The sequence below is a fragment of the Canis lupus genome, chromosome 35, assembly GCF_011100685.1.
Source record: "Canis lupus familiaris isolate Mischka breed German Shepherd chromosome 35, alternate assembly UU_Cfam_GSD_1.0, whole genome shotgun sequence".
Classification (NCBI taxonomy): Eukaryota; Metazoa; Chordata; class Mammalia; order Carnivora; family Canidae; genus Canis; species Canis lupus.
The window spans coordinates 6,783,032-6,800,642 of record NC_049256.1 but is presented as its reverse complement, the minus strand read 5'-3'; the positions used below and the strand labels follow the sequence as shown (position 1 = coordinate 6,800,642).

At 36.7% G+C, this 17,611-nt stretch overlaps 1 protein-coding gene across 7 annotated transcripts in view; it reads right to left on the bottom strand.

The window, feature by feature from the left end:
• Positions 1-17,611, bottom strand: part of FARS2 (phenylalanyl-tRNA synthetase 2, mitochondrial) — a 499,622-nt gene that overhangs the window by 382,168 nt on the left and 99,843 nt on the right. For 4 of the 7 annotated variants that reach the window (XM_038584089.1, XM_038584088.1, XM_038584092.1 and 1 more), the window contains one exon: positions 55-141. The exons of the other annotated variants lie outside the window; for them this stretch is intronic. The gene's annotated coding sequence lies outside the window, so the exon portion shown is untranslated. The remainder of the gene's footprint in view (positions 1-54; positions 142-17,611) is intronic. 7 annotated transcript variants of the gene reach the window in all.

Genomic DNA, 17,611 nt, shown 5'->3' with positions numbered 1-17,611 from the left:
ACTCATCCACCCAGATACTCCTCAGGACTCTGCCTTTTTTCAAGACAGCCTTACCTAGGGGTGCCTGGCTGGCTCAGTTGGAAGAGCATGAATCTTGCATCCCAATCTTCATCTCAGAATTTGCTTCCTGGTGAATCCAGCCTGGGACAGATGTGACAGATTAAAACCTCTACTCCTCCTCCTGAAGTATAAGGACAGTACATTCAACGCCACTTTGATACTACCCAGATGCTCATTTTCCTTCTAATCAGAGCAAATTGGTTTTTGTGCAGTTAAAATATACATAACATAAAGTTTGTCATTCTTAAGTGTACAGTTCAGTTGCATTTGGTACATTCACATTGTTGTGCAACATCATCACCATCTATGCCTGGATCGTTTTTATCATCCCAAACTGAAACTTTGTAAAAACAACTTTTTTAAGCAAAATTACATAGTGACATTTTAACATTTTTAACTCTGTGAAGTCCTTACAGAAGTGCGGCTAAAGCTCATTTTCTTCAAGTGTCAAAATCAATGTACATAGCTCTATGTTCCAACTAGAACAGAAAAAATTTCTTGATAATTGACATTGGAACTAAATGAGGGGAAAGAGAAGTCCTAGCGTACCAAAAGCAGTACATCTTAAATAGATACTAGACCACTTTTTTTTTAGCTCTTTTGATACAAATGTTATACAATTCTCTATACTAAAACACAACTTATTCTGACCAAAAAACAATGGTCTGTGTCACCCAACAGAACTTTCTGCAATGACAGAAATATCCTATATCCACACTGTCAAATGTGGTAGAACCAGCTACATATGGTTACTAAGTATTGGAAATGTGGCCAGTGCAATTAAGGAATTTCATTTTTCATTCTATTTTACTTAATTTTAATTGAAGTTGACCACATATGACTAGATACCATATTGGACAGGGCAGATTTAGACCCTCATATAAGAAAAATGAGAATTCCATTCTCTAAACAATCAAACTGATTCCTAAGATTGTATTTTAGGATACAAACTAGCTTCTAAAATAGTATATGGATTTCAGCTTAGAAACAGATATTCAATCTTCAGAAAAATTTTAACAATTTGAAAACTAGAAAGGACTAAAGAAATCATTAAGTCCAACAGTCATAAAGAAGCTAAGTCACAGATTAACTATATTCCCAACGATATGCAGCCAATCAATCAGTCAGAGGTGATAATCCATTGGCCTAATTCCCAGGTACAAATTTGTTCTAATCTTGAATTCAGTTAAGATCTCACCTATAATGAGGAATCTAAAAGAATCAAGTACACAGAAGCATGAAAAGTAGAAAGGTAGTTACCAGTGATGCAGAGGAGGGGGGAATGGAGAGATGTTAGTCAAAAGTCACAAAGTTGCAGTTTGTGAGATGAAGAAGTCAAGAGATCTAATGTACAGCATGATAACAACTACAGTTTATACTACTGTACTATCAGAAATTCATGGAAAGTAAAGATTTCAGATTTTTTTTGTCATTAGATACCAAAAAAATGGTAACTATGTGAGATGACTGTGAATTAGTTTGTAGAAATCATTTCATATAAATGTGTATCAAATTACTATATTATCTTAAATACATAATTCTTATTTTAAAAATTAAGTTCAATTAATAAATAAATAAAAATTAAAAAGATATGTAAGGCATCTTGTTATATGGTCACAGATTGTATTTGGATGCTTTAAGTTGTTCAACAGGCCACATGAGAACACAGTAAGCTTTCTTCACCACTATAAATCTAGCTCAAGTGACTAGAACTAGCAAAACACCAAGTAAGTATTTGTTGTCAGAATGAATGAATTTTGTAATGGTTAAAACAGTCTTTCCTTTTAATGTCCCTCAGTCTTGTATGTAAAAGAAACTAAGCAGTGCATTAAGTCTGCTGGACTGGTCATTTCAAAGCACAATTAGCTTACAGGAAAGGGCCATTGTAAGCAAACATGACCCACATATGGTCACGACCACACAAAAAAAGATGAGGCACATTCCATTAACCTCCAGATGCAGTGCTTAAATACTTTCTACCAAGAAATATGGATCGTGGCTTAGTCAACATACAATCTGTACATTTTACTCCACTGAAATATGGTGGGGACATGGCCCACTTCCATAGACCTTTACTCATAAAAGGGCAAGACAAGAGTGTGCTTATGTTCCTGCTGAGTAGTATGAACACAACAACAACACCAACAATACAAATGTCTCTAAAAAGGCAGCTCTCTCCATTACTTGTGAGAGTGTTATTGGTGCAACCTTTCTAGAAAGCAATTCAGCACTACCAGGAGATTTAAAACTGTTCATACCCTTTGACAGGGTAATTACCCTTCTAGGAATATATCACAAGAAAATAATGTAAATGAAGGCAGAAGTTAAACACAAAGAAGTTTCACTGCAGTATGATTTATAATACAAAAAAATTAGAAACAATATAAACATCCCCCAACAAGGGAGTGATTAAGTAAATTATAGAACTATACAATAAAATATTATGCACTCATAAAGTATAATAGTCTCAGAGTTTTAATGATATAACCATATACTTATAAAGCGATAAATAGGACATAAAATTATATGTATGATATGATCTTAGCTATGTAAATATATGACCTACCTATAAATACATGCATACTACATTTAGGAACTAAACAAGATTTAATAGATTTAATCCCTTGTCCTTATTTTCTATTTTTATATTTCTAAGCTTTCTAAACAGATATTACATTTTTAATTGAACTGTCTTATTTGAAAGAGTTGAATTATTATAAGAAAAAGTTATTTTAAAAATATCTGTTGAGTTGCGCTTTAATCATCTTAGGCCTGTATTAAAGGCCTATATTAAACTCACTTATATCAAAAACAAACGCCAGAATAAATGTAACATGGCCATAGAGCATTTTATTACTTGCGTCCAGTGACCAGCTAAGCAATTATTTTTTATAATAAAGCAGGTAGAATGCTTGGCTTGTAAGAACTTCTTTGCCTTTCCAATTTCCTCTCCCTAAATATAAATCAATTTATATATATATATATATATATATATTGATTTATAAATCAATTGTCATAATCACAATGCCAATCACTCAAAGTTCTTTTCCTAAGATACTCAGATTTTCTGGGAAATTGATGCCAGATTCTATATCAAATAAATGTTTTTCAATTTTACCCATTAAGGAAGTCTTTAATACACATTAAAGCTAAAATGTTATACTGTAATTTAGTAAAAAAATATATATATATATTTATTTCTAAGGAAAATTTCCACCAAAACTTAGTCCAAAATAAGCTAAGATCTAGAGTTCACATGTAGGTCACTGTAGGGGGCTGCCAGAGGATCTCAGAGAAATACGGCACTATTCCTATCCTCATGGTAATCATCAGCCTCAATCTGGCCATCAGATGATGACTAGCCCTAATACATGGAAGTTAAAAAGGCTTGTTTCTGGCCTTCTAATATGGGTTTCTATCCTATCAGGCTCAACTGAATTCCCCCTTGCTTGCTGTTACCACTGCACACTCACTGCTCCAAGGCCAGGAATTAACTCATGACACAGTTTTTACCACAGTGCTCATGGGGTTTTTCACTTGCTGTGATGTATGTTCTCCAATACCACCAAGCACTTCTCCAATTTTCCGTAGACACCAGCTAGGTGTCCTACAATTTACTGAATTCTGACACCATCTACCAGCAGATAGCATTAGGTAGCACAGGTTTAGAGCTCAGCCCTACAAGACTGCCCTCTTGCCCCACTTTAAATGCCAATCACTAGTTCAGGTGATGACCAGCCATATATCAGAGGCTCTCCCTCCTCATGTTTAATTAATTTACCAGAGTGGCACTCAAGACAACAGTTTACATACTATTTAACTGACTTATTATAAAAATGTTACTCAGAAACAGCCAGATGGAAGAGATGCAGAGGGCAAGGTTTGTGGGAAGGAGGGTAGGGTAGAGTTTCCATGCCTCTCCTGGGCATACAACCCTCCACATGATCAGCAACCCTAAAGCTCTCCCAACCACATCCCTTTTTGGGTTTTAGGAAAGATTCATTACATGGGCCTGGATGATTAAATCAACTGTAATGGTGGCTGAGCTCAATTTCCAGCCCCTCTCCCTCTCCTCAAAGGTCTAGCTAGTTCCCTTGGCAATCAGCCCCCATCCTCAGGTTACCTAGGGGCTTGCTGAAAACCACTTTATTCATATAAACTCAGCTGTACTAGAAAAGACACCCACTTCATCTTGATGGCCCTGGACCTATCTCTGGTACTGGGAACAAAACTAAATACTATAACAAAAGATGTTCCTCTGAGTTATAATTACAATTAGAAATTACAAGGGTTTTAGGAACTATGTGTTGAAAACATGGACTAAACCAAATATGTATTTCTTATTATCAACTGCATTAGCTCATTTCCGTTCACAATGTCACCATCATCAGCACTACTCTCCTCATGCTTGAAATCATTAATCCTCAATAAAATTCCAGCAATTTCATCATCATTCAAGGAATGTATGGGAGGTAAACATTATCAAATTCATAATTTATTCAACTTATTACTCTTCTGGGTGATCAACTTCTGGCATAAGAGAGTATGACGAAGAAGAAGAAAGAAGAAAGAAGAAAGAAGAAAGAAGAAAGAAGGAAGAAAGAAGAAAGAAGAAAGAAGAAAAAGAAGAAGGGAGTGTGACATCATCTTTGCATTAGTGCTATAGTTTTCTTCAATGTCTTCTTTGCAGGTGCAGTTTCAATCATCACTGTAGTCCCAAACCAGACCAAGCCTTTGTAGTATTGATGCATCTACCTCACTTCAAGCCTTAGCAACTGTGTAAATAGTATTTTTAAGGCTGAGTTTCTGTGCCAGTACAGTTCTTGTACTGAAAATCGTAGAACCTACAGTGCTAAAGAAAGCATGCAGTTTGGGTCTTTTTTTTTTTATGTGTTTAAAACAGGAAATTATTTTATCAAAACAAAGTTGGGAGGTTTCAGCAAGGAGCCCTACCATTCTTGATCAACTGCAGACCCAATGGGAAGTTGGACTTGACCCTACAGAGACCTGAAATTGCACAAGGAAGGAAACTGGAGGAAGAGACACTTTTCTCATGCCCCAGGCAACAGCTCAGCCAGTGAGAAGCCACCATACTTAGAACTCTCAGTTTACTCTACTGGACTTTTACTTTACCACTGCTTTCCCAACTTACTCCTTTTCTCCTTGAAAAAGCCTGCCTCTCATTTGTTCCCCAGACTTGTCTGCAGCTGGCACAGCTTGTTTGTCCTGGGACTGCAATTCTCTTTTACGCCCAAGTAAACTCATCTTTTGCTGGAAAAATAACTGGCAGTTTTTACCTTTAAGGTGATCAAGGGCATAAAATTCTTTAGTCACCAAGGCTCTATTACAGATGTCACACTGTTGGGTTAGGCAAAAGTAATATCAACAGCATTACTTTTCACAATAAGTTGAAAAGTAAGGCTGTGTGAAATAGTTAACTAGGAACAATAAAATTTCATTTTTCTTCCTGTCCACTTTATCATTAGTGACCTTGTATTGCTGATACAAAGTGGTAATGAACTGTTCAGAAAATACTTCTCTGGTTACCTCTGTTGTCTTATATAAATAATCATTCCTAAGTAAAATACATATACACTAATCCACCCTTATGGGGGGAGATATATTCCAAGCCACCCAGTGTGTGCCTAAAACTGTGGATAGTAAGGAACCCTATATATCCTGTTTTTTCCTAAGCATACATACCTGTGATAAAGTTCACCTTATAAATGAGGCCCAGTAAGAGATTATTAAAACCAAATGATAATAAAATAGAACGATTATAACAATATGCTCTAGGGATCCCTGGGTGGCACAGCGGTTTGGCGCCTGCCTTTGGCCCAGGGCGCGATCCTGGAGACCCAGGATTGAATCCCACGTCGGGCTCCCGGTGCATGGAGCCTGCTTCTCCCTCTGCCTATGTCTCTGCCTCTCTCTCTCTCTGTGACTATCATAAATAAATAAAAATTAAAAAAAAAAAACAATATGCTCTAATAAAAGTTATGTGAATATAACCTTTCCCAAAATTGTTAGAGAAGCCAAGAACACAGTTGAAACCTGGTCAAATAGGACAAAAGTTTTACAAATTAAACTGTACACACTCAGGTCCTGGTCACCCCAGCCACAGTTCTTTCATCCTAAGAGTGAGACTATTATGAAAAAAGCCACATGCAAAGGAATTCAGTCAGCAGAGATAAGGCTACATGTTATCTAGATACCTCTACCCTGGAGGACAACTAGGAGGGGTTCTATACAATACACAAAGAATAAGATCATGAAGAGTCCAGCTTGGATGTACAGAAGAACAGAAGACACAGTTTCTACACATTCTGGAAATAACTGGGCACCAGGAAAATTTATCTCCTCCTGGCCGGGCTGAAGTTAATATTAATAACCTGGATGTTTAAAATAGAAATATCCAGTTTTTATGTCAATAAACCTAGAAGCAATTATCTATGGACATGTACTTCTCTCCCACTGGTAAATAACCAATATAGGCTCAAAAGAACACTGTATTTGAAATCATTACTCTGCAATAAAATGAAAGGCTTACAAGAACTTTTTAACACACAGTTGTTCTGAGAGCGTCTCATACTCTTTCCTCAACTTTTGTCCATGCAAACACAATTATTATTTTGCACAGCATCTGGTGTGCCTAATTCCTGGAAATGACTATGGGCATTGATAAGAACAATGTTGCTTTTCTACCTTGGGCACTTCAACAGCACTAAAGAGAATAAAGTGAATAATCTGTTTTCTCTAGGTATTCACCAAGATGTGTTTTTCTCATTGATTCTGGAGCATGTAAGTGACAAAAGGGAGGCCTCCAAGGCAGGAAGCTGTCGTGCCAACTATACAAGAGGGTCTACAGCTCAGAAACACCAGTGGCCCCTTACCTTTCAAAAATGCTCTTATCTTGCATGGATAAATGAAAGTACTTCTTACCTTAAGTGACTATTTATTTATCCATCTCAACAATGTATTTAAGGCTGTGTTTAAGGATGAAAGCTACCAGCAAGAAAATTGGCACTGGACTTGGCTGCCTGGGGCACATGGCTTCCACAGACTGGCAAAGGCCCAGTTGCAGTATCAACGAGTATACCATTTGTCAAGACAATTACACAAGAAGAAGACTTGGCAGCTGCACATAGAGGGCAAGCCTGATGAGAGATGGTGCCAGGGCACAAGGATCAGAGAGCCCAAGAAATCCCTTGACACGTCAGTCTTCTTTTGTAATAGTTACCTTTTGTGTAGATAAGGTCTTTTATTAAAATTAAATCTAAGGGGGAGAAAAGAAGCAGGAAAAGCAATTTTAAAAGAGTCATTATCTGAATATACAATGTTCCTATTCAGAAGAGAGGTCTTTTCATCACTATAAATTCAGTTGAGAAATGACTATCAATATTTTTCTTTGCTAATAAATGCCATATTTCAAGAATGAGAGATTTGAAAATGTACTATCACACTGGAGCTTCTTAATTATTCAAGAATAGAGAGGTCCTCAAGAGAAAAGTGTCTTGTGATGGACACAAAGACAAATGGAAAAGTACGACACTAGGTTCCAGGAGAAATGAGTTTTGTTGTCCTAAGTCAAAAGGTTAAAATCTGTAATTAAACAAATGCATGAGGGAATGACTGCAAACCAAAGATGCTAAAAATTAATTTGAAGACTGGTTAATAAGTATCTAAAGACATCACCGTATTTGGAATTGCAAGGAGATTCCAACCACTCTTGCACTATTTTTCACTTATGAAAAGTATCATCAGTTAAAATTAAGATCACATAACCAATATCCATTAATATGAATGAACCTTTCCTCGATATGCCAGGGAAAAAGTTCCTCTCCCTGCATGTAAACTATAAGAGACACACTCACTGTTAGACAAATGTATCAGACTCATCCTTTATGCTCCCTAGCATGTTAGCAAACTCAAGTGAAACATCAAAACTCCTAGTTGAGTAACTTGAACCAACCTACTAGTAATCACTTATATTTGGTTTAAATGAAAAGTATATACTGTAGTTCTCCATATTCCACATTTGGAGAATGACAGAATAATTATCCGCTAACTTCTGCATTTAAGATAACTGTATAATAATCTTACTAATGGGGGCACCTGGGTGGCTGAGTTGGTTAAATGTCTGCCTTCAGCTCAGGTCATGATCCCAGGGTCTTAGATCAAGCCCAGCATTGGGCTCCCTGCTCGGTGGGGACTCTGCTTCTCCCTCTCCCTCTGCTGCTCCCCCTGCTTGTGCTCTCTCACTTGCTTGCTTTCTCACATAAATAAATAAAAATCTTTAAAAAATATAATAATAATCTTACTAATGTAAATGTACATAACAGTCTTAAAATTAAAAACTACTCGGCTAATGAAAAAGAATAAAGTTTTCACCCAGAAATAATTTAGCAAGCAGAATAGATATGGCAAGTAAAATTAAAACCTATTTTAAATCAACTCATGAGACTGCATATTAAAAACTATTTTAGGTTATTAGAAATATTAACATTACATAGAAGAAATAGCCTCCAGGTTAAAAATTATTTTCTCCTAAATATTCTAAATAAACTGATTTTATCTAAGATTCCCCAAATAAAGTCACTGCATATAAAATCCTGGAGTCTGGGCTGCAGTGGAGGAAGGAGTATATTATGGCACACAACGGCTCTGTGCCAATCCTCAGTTCCACAGTTATTAAGCCGATGCTACCAGCCTGGAATATGTCTCCACTGGCAAATGGTGACATAACATCACCTCCTCTCTGATGTGTTTTCTTCTTCTTCGTTTTATTCTTTCTTTTATTTTGTTCTCAGGACAACACAAAAAACATAAACTGTCCAGAGTCACATGTACTAACTGAAAATTGAAAGCACTAAAAGGCAGCATCAGGACTCAAGCCCAGGCCTTCTGACTTAGCCAAGTGCCAATCCTGTCCCATCACTTCCATTTCCAGCCCTCTCTTGATAAATATGGGCCTTCCTTGCTTTATCCAACAGGCAGTACTGATAAGTTCCTTGGCAATTTTCTTTTCAAACCAAAAACACACTTTCCCACTGACATGCTTCATAATTGCAGAGATGTTTTATCTCTGTGAAACCACGTCTTCTCCTTTGTACTTTCCTCACACCGAACTGAGCCATGTCTCCTCTCTTCCCCATATGCACATAAAACCCTCTCTGAACGCATCTAAGAGCTGCTAGTCAATCTACTAGACCTTAAGCGACTGGAGGACAGGGACAATGTTTTTGTCCTTAAAAAAAGAAATGTTTTTCCAAGTCAAAAAGAGTGAACCCCATTAGAAATATCCATGTTACATATTTCTCTATTACTGTTCTGCTAAGACACTATTCATGAACTCGTAGTGACAAGTCCACTGTGCCACCCTCTCCACACAGCACATTTAATGAATAGTAGTTAAAAGTAAAGTACAGCTCTGACGTTCATTTAGCAAGCCATTTAGAAGGATGGAAGTAAAACAACATTCTTTCTTACTTCAGAGAGGCTGTTGTGTGCACGCTAAATCATTTCCTCAATATAGAGACCAGATGGCAGAAGAGTGAAATATAGGCCCACTTACGAGGGTCCCATCAGCCCCAATCAGCCCAGATTATATTGTGCTCTCCACTAACACTGCCCTATAAAAAACATAGTTCTGCATTTCTCTATATGCTTCATAACTAGTAAGGATTAGCAAGTACATGAAAGCAATTGAAATTGCAAAAGATATATGAAATAAAAACAATGAAAAGAATATATACACAGTCCATTCTCATTATTCCCAGTAGTTATGATCTATAACATCTCTGAGAACACTAGATTAGCGAATACTAAACCACTGCTCCTAGGGGAAATACAGTTTCCTGTGAGCCTCTGTTGACATTTTTGTCAACTAATCAATGCATAACCTTGTTTAATGTGTGTTTCTGTTAAAAGATACTCTATTTAATATATACTGTTGATTCACTTATATTAAACTCACAAACAACAGCACTATAACTCAGTCCTGAATGAAGCTATCTAACACAGGTATTTTCTCCATTAGGCACATCACAGTCTTCCTGAGCTTTGTAGCATGAGACGGTACTTTAGTAGTACTCTTGCAGACCATTTTAAACAGCAAAATCATCCAAAACAAATGCAAAAATGTAAAAAAACATGGCACTAGATAGACGGCAAAAAGGATACGTGTTTACAGTATGAGCCGGAAACAAAAAGGCAAACCATTGCTTTGTTGGACCTCAGGTGGAAATATGGATGCATCAAAGTTATAATGCTCTGTACGTGTTCTCAAATGACTGGAAAAGCCCCAGAAGTGTTGATTTTGAGGTTACAAACCAATGTCAGCAATTAGGAAAATTCACAAATACAGAATCCATGAATAATCCATAAACGATAAGGACTGCACGCACGTCAAGATACTGACAAGAGGGATGCCTGGGTGGCTCAGTGGTTGAGTGTCTGCCTTTGGCTCAGAGCGTGATACCTGGGGTCCTAGGATCGAGTCCCACGTCAGACTCCCTGCGAGGAGCCTGCTTCTCCCTTTGCCTATGTCTCTGCCTCTCTTTCTGGATCTGTCATGAGTGAATAAATAAACAATCTTTAATAAAAAATATATATATACTGACAAGAGTAGATGCTCCAAGGAAGGAAAGTGGGTGGCTGGGAGGCATAGGAAGAGAGGAAAAACTTACTTTTGTACCAAAGTATTATAACCTCTTGAATTGGGGGAGAGAGGGAATTTTATGATAAAACATCATTATACCTACTAATAATGTAAGAAAAGTAAAAGTAAGTTTTGAGTTCTGACAGTAAAAAGACAAGCAAATAAGAATAAGGAGGAATGAAAATATAATCAAACACATCCAAAAATGGAAAATCACAAACATATGGAAAACCACTGGTACAAAAATACTCTGAAAGGTTACTATACTCTTTAACAAAGGCTATAAACAAAATTTAAACTTTTCTCAGTGACAACAGTCATCCTTTAGGAAAAGCTAATGCTATTCTTGCAATTACAGATTTTTTAGTGTTTTAAATTTTTTGCTGCTTTGATTTCAATTGGCCAACAGAACCTCTACCACTATTCTAATAGGACTAACAGATCTGCCATCCTCTCTGAGTTTGAGGCTTTCACTCTGTTGTAAGCTATCAGGGAAGCAAAATAATTAAGCTTGTTAGAATTAAATGCTAAGTATCCATAAGACTTGAGTGCAGACCTAAGAAAAGTGTCTGGTTTAGTGCAGGACTACTGAAATGACCAGTTTTTAATTCCTACAGGCTTTTAATTCCCAGACCTTGACTGTGCACCAAAAGAATGACATGGATCGAAAATTATCTCTGGATATAATGGAGATGTTAACATATTAAGATTTGGAAATATTTTTCACTTAGACTAGAATATATGTCTGTGTCTACTGTTTTAAGAATTCACTTCAAAAAGTACAAAATTGCAAAGAAGAGGAGCTCAGAAACTTGGTTTGCCATTTTACCTTGGGCTTCATTCTTCTACAGCCTTTCCAACATTTGAAAGGAAGGTTCTCTCTGTGGCTAATTAGGCAAGTATGGACATTTGAAAAGAAACTTAAAGTCAGAGGGACCTTAAAGATGAGCTAGACCAACTATGGCATTTGACAGATGTGAAAATTGAGGCCCAGAGACACCTTTCCTGTAGACACCAAGTCAACTAAAGACCAGGCCTTCTATTCTCATTTACTTGTCACCTAGTGCTCATTCCATGATCCCACCTGTATTTCCATTCACACAAAGAAAGCACAAACACTCACAGAGTAGTAAGCAAATACTTGAACGGAGTGAGCATTATACACTTAAATTATTTTAGCTTTTAGAATTTTTGCCAAAACAATCTTGAAGAAGAAAAACAAAGCTGAAGGCATCACAATTCCAGAAGTTCTATTACAAAGCTGTAGTAATCAAAACAGTAGGACACTGGCACAAAAACAGACACATAGATCAAAAGGACAGGATAGAAAACCCAGAAACAAACCCACAGTTTTATGGTCAATTAAACAAAGCAGGAAAAAATATGCAATGGGAAAAAGACAGGCTCTTCAACAAATGATGTTGGGAAAATTGGACAGCCACATGCAAAAGAATTAAACTGGACCACTTTCTTACATCACACACAAAATAAGCTCAAAATGGAATAAAGACCTAAATCTAAGACCTGGCAACATAAAAATCCTGTAAGACAGTGCAGGCAGTGATTTCTTTGACACAGGCCTTAGCAACATCTTCCTAGATATGTCTCCTGAGGCAAGGGAAACAAAAGCTAAAATAAACTATTGTGAGGACATAAAAAAAAAAAAAAAAATCTCTGAACATCAAAGGAAATAATCAACAAAACTAAAAGGTAACCTACTGAATGGGAAAAGATATTTGCAAATGACATATCTTTTTTTTCTTTTTTTTTTTTTTTTTTAAATTCATGAGAGACACAGAGAGGCAGAGACGCAGGCAGAGGGAGAACCAGGCTCCACGCAGGGAGCCCAATGTGGGACTCGATCCTGGGTCTCCAGGATCATGCCCTGGGCTGAAGGCAGCACTAAACTGCTAGGCCATCCCGGCTGCCCTCAAATGACATATCTGATAAAGGGTTAATATCCAGAATATATAAAGAATGGATATGACTCAACACCTAAAAAATAATCCAATTTAAAAATGGGCCGAAGACAGGAACAGACATTTCCCCAAAGACATCCAGATGGCCAAAAGACACATGAAATGATGCTCAACATCACTTGTCAACAGGGCAATGCAAATCAAAACTACAATGAGGTATTGCCTTATAACTGTCAGAATGGCTAAAAGCAAAAACACAAGAAACAAGTGCTGGTGAGGATGTGGAGAAAAAAGAACCCTCTTGCACTACTCATGGGAATCCAAACTGGTGCTGCCACTATGGAAAAATAGTATGGAGGTTCCTCAAAAAGTTAACAGAACAATCCTATAATCTAGTAATTGAACTACTGGGCATTTACCCAAAGAAAACAATAACACTAATCCAAAAAGATATATACACCCTTCTTTTATTGCTATTTTCTTTACAATTGCCAAATTATTTAAGCTTCCTTAGTGTCCATCAATAGATGAATGGATAAAGATACACACACACACACACACACACACACAGAAATATTATTCAGCCATAGAAAATAATGAAATCTTGCCATTTTTAACAACATGGAGCTAGTGAGTATAATGCTAAGTAAAATAAGTCAGAGAAAAACAAATACCAGATGATTTCACTCATATGTAGAATTAAGAAACAACTGAACAAAAGAAAACAGAGAGAGAGAGACACAGAAATCAAGAAACAGACTCTTAACTATATAGATCAGAGGGATGGTTCCCAGACGGGCAGTGAGTGGGCGGATGGATGAAATAGGCTATGAGGATTAAGAGGACACTTCCTATGATGAGCACTAAGTAATGTACAGAATAGTTGGATCACTATATAATACACCTGAAACTAATATAACATTGTATGTTAACTATACTGGAATTAAAAGTAAAGACAATAAAATCAAAAAAAAAAAGAAAAAAGAAAAATCAATGCTAATCTTTTGAAAAAGGAGCATTATATTTAAGTCTTCATTCCAGAAATAAAAGTTACTGTCAACCTTATAAATGGGGAAAAAACAAAAGCTGTTTTCAAATATTTATGGCCAGAGATTTAGTCTGTTACACATTGTACTTGTCTTTTTATGGCAATGGCAAAAGTATGCTGCCTTTAAATGACTAAATAGGGCAAAACAAGAAACTGAGTATTCCCATTTGGAAAAACCCTAAATGTCTAATTCTAAGGAGTTGGTGAAATAAAGTATGATACTTTAAATTAATTTTAAGAAGAGGCCATTAGACCAAGGTGGCTGTAATGCCATATAGAAGCAAACCAAACGCCTATAGAAGCAAACCAAAATCTAAGCTTGCAAATGCCTCAAGATTATGAAATCAAAATTTCAGAACATTAACAACCAACCAATTGGCTTCAAGCCATGGCCAATCAATTAATTTCCTTACTTTGCTTCCACCTTTTCTCTATAGAAGTCTCCTGTGGAGTGCTCCTAACCATTCTTGGTTTGGCATTGCTCAATTCAAATCTGTATTTGCTCAAACTCTTAAAATGTTTAATGTGCATCCGGTTACCTTTTAACAGTTCAAATGATATGAGAGAAAACAGTAATTAAAAATATCTTTTGACATTGGGCAATGATTGTAAAATAGATAAAGCAGCTAAAATATTATACATATAACATGCTGCCTTTATTTTTTACATATGTTTGTGACTTATCCTAGAAAAACTACTGTAAGAGCATATGAAAAAATTAACTACATCTGATTTCCCCCATCCTGCTTTTACACACTAAGCTTCTGTAACAGGAAGAGGAGAAATGTAGTTAATCACTGTCAATATTCTGTCAAAATACTCCTGAAAATCTTCCATGGGCTATATAAGGAATACATAAGAAATTAGTTTTTTGGAGATGTAGATTTTTGCGGGTTTGCTAAACTTCAAGTCCACCAACCAGTAGCTGTTCATCGTACTGTGACATGTTCCCACAATCTAAAAAAATTAATTTTGCATCTTCCTATCCAGTTCTTTTGGCCATAAAGCTTATTGCCCTTATAAAAACTAAAGCCTTTGTAGGAAAAGAAAAAGTTTTCCTTCATCTTCTTAGGGTTTATAGCAGGGCTTGAAAATTAAACCGACAAAGACAGATTAACAAGAGAAAAACACGCAAATTTTACTAAATGTTTACAATGTATATGGAAGCCTTCACAAGAGAATCAAGGCCCAACACAGTGACCAGAGCAGGAAATTGTCCTATCTTATAAACAAAGAAACAATCAATTTGTGAAGGGTGAAGGGTAGTAAATGATTAAGTAACTAAGAAGGTAAGGGTTAGTTTAACAAGGTTTGTTTGTACAGATTTCTCAGCCCCAAATTCCCTCTCCAGTGATAGAAATGCATCCTTTCCTCCAAGTACAGGGAGGGTACCTTTCATATGGGAGATTTATTTCCTGCTTTCAGAGAAGAGAGTGGGGAGAAGCAGAGTGACCTTCTTGCCTCTGTCATTTTTTCAAATTCCTTAAGCTTAAGACTTTCAATATGCCAAGGTGCCCTTTTGGGGGACAAGTCCTGGGCATATAAAGGTGAATAAAGGATGGCCCTCTACTCAAATTCAGTCTGGAATTCAATACGGCAGAGTGAAGTAAGTACAGCTCTGACATACCTGAAGCTATAATATCCTCCCTGGTTAGTACCCTACCATTTAGATGTTTCTGCATCCCAAATATTTATATCCAGACTTGTCTTCACTCTTTGTATTTTCAGAAACTAGTAGTGAATTTGGCAAAAAGTAGGAACTTACTAAATGAGTAAAGACTGACAAATATACAAAGGGCTAGAAGACAACCCAGCTCTCTACAGGAAATAGCTTTTAAGGTGATTTTTAAAATTAAACTTTTAATTTTGAAATAATTATAGATATATAAGCAGTTATAATAAATACTGCAGAGAGAACCCATGGACTCTTTGCCCATTTTCCTCCAATGAGAACATCTAGCAAAACTACAGCACCAAGATCACAACCAGGATACTGACATCAAAAAGTTCACGACACAAAAAAAAACAAAAAAAAAAAAAAAAAACAAAAAAAAAAACAAAACAAAAAAAAAAAAAAAAACAAACAAACAAAAAAAAAAAAAGTTCACGACACAGAATATTCTGACACAAGGAGCTCTCAAGCTGGCCTTTCACAGCCATGCTCACTTCTCCACCGACCATGTCCATCACTCATGGTAACCAGGAAGGCCTGTGCTCCAGTCCCATAACTTCAGAATTTCAAGAATATTATATAAATGGCATCATACAATATAGGATCACTTAAGATTGCGTATTTTCATTCAGCTTAATTCTCTAGAGTCATCCAGGTCGTTACATTAAGACTTTGTTTCATTTTATCGATGACTAGTACCCATGTGTGAGACGTAGAATTAACTATATATATATATTCTCTGCCCCTGGCTTCTGGCAAAGAGCCCCTAAAACTCATAAATTTCTAAGCGATTAAGAACAGTAGGGACATCTCTTGTTCTACTACTTGGTCCTTGGCCCCATCCCTAACACAGGGCTTCTAAAACCCTTGTAAATTCCTACATGGTAAGAGCACTAGGAATAACTTTTGTCCTAAGGAGGCAACTACAGGTGAGCTCATGGGAGGCTGATCACCAGAAAGACCAAGTAGAAGCTTAGAATATTCAGCCCTACCCCCTATCCTCTAAGGAAGGGAGAGTGCCTAGAAATGGAATTAATAATTGATCACGCCTATGTGAGAAAGCCTCCATGAAATCCTAACAATACAAGGTTCAGAGAACTTCCGGGTTGAACACATCCACACTAGGACGGTGATGCATGCCAACTCCACAGAGACAGAAGCCCCTGACTCAGGGACCCCTGCTAGACCTCATCCTATGTATCACTTCATCTAGCTGTTCAACTGTACCCTTTATCATATTCTTTAATAAACTGGTAAATAAAAACGTTTCCCTGCGTTCTGTGAGTCACTCCAGCAAACTGATTGAAACTGAAGAGGGAGTTGAAGGAATCTCTACTTTATAGGCAGTTGCTCAGAAGCACAGATGACACAGTGGGCAGCTAAAGTGTATATGTGTGTGTTATAAGACTGAGCCCTTAACCTGTGGAATCTGACATTATCTCTGGGTAGAGAGCGCTAGAATTAAATTGTGGGACACCTAGCTGATGTCTGCAAATTGCTTATTGATGTGGAAAAAAATCTCTAAATACTCAGTGACCAGAAGTTTCAGAAAGGAAGCACTCTCTGTAAAGGTAAAAAAAGACAGACACACAGGATAAGGGGAATACATCATAGGGGAGAAGTGGGTTTTTCCTAGATAGGAAGGAAAATAATGGAGAGTTTTTGCTTTATACCATAATATGAATGAACTACAGTTTAACGATTCATACTTTGAAGGATATCTGGGTCGTTTCTGTGTTTTGGTTATTATAAGGAAGAAAGCTGCTATGAATATTCATGTACAGATTTTTATGTGTGCCTACGTATTCACATCTCTGGGATAAATGCCCAAGAGTGCAACTGCTGGGTCACATGAGAGTTGTGTGTTTAGTTTCATAAGAAACTGCCAAACTGCCTTCCAGAGTTGCTGTACGTTTTACTTCCTACCAACAATATATGAGTGATACAGGTTCTGTACATGCTCCCCAGCCATTTGTGGTTGTCAAGCTACTTTTTATTTTTGCCATTCTGATAGGTATGTAGTGATATCTCATTGTGGTTTAAGTTTGCATTTCCCTCATGGGTAATGATGAAGGGTATCTTTCTAGGTGTTTATTTGCCATCTGTAGATATTCTTTGGTAAAATGTTCGTTCATGGTTTTGTCCATTTTCTACTTGTACTAGTTTTTACTGTGGAATTTTGAAAGTTCTGTATATGTTGGATGCTGGTCCTTTATCAAATTTGTATTTTGTGAATATTTTGTAATTTATCT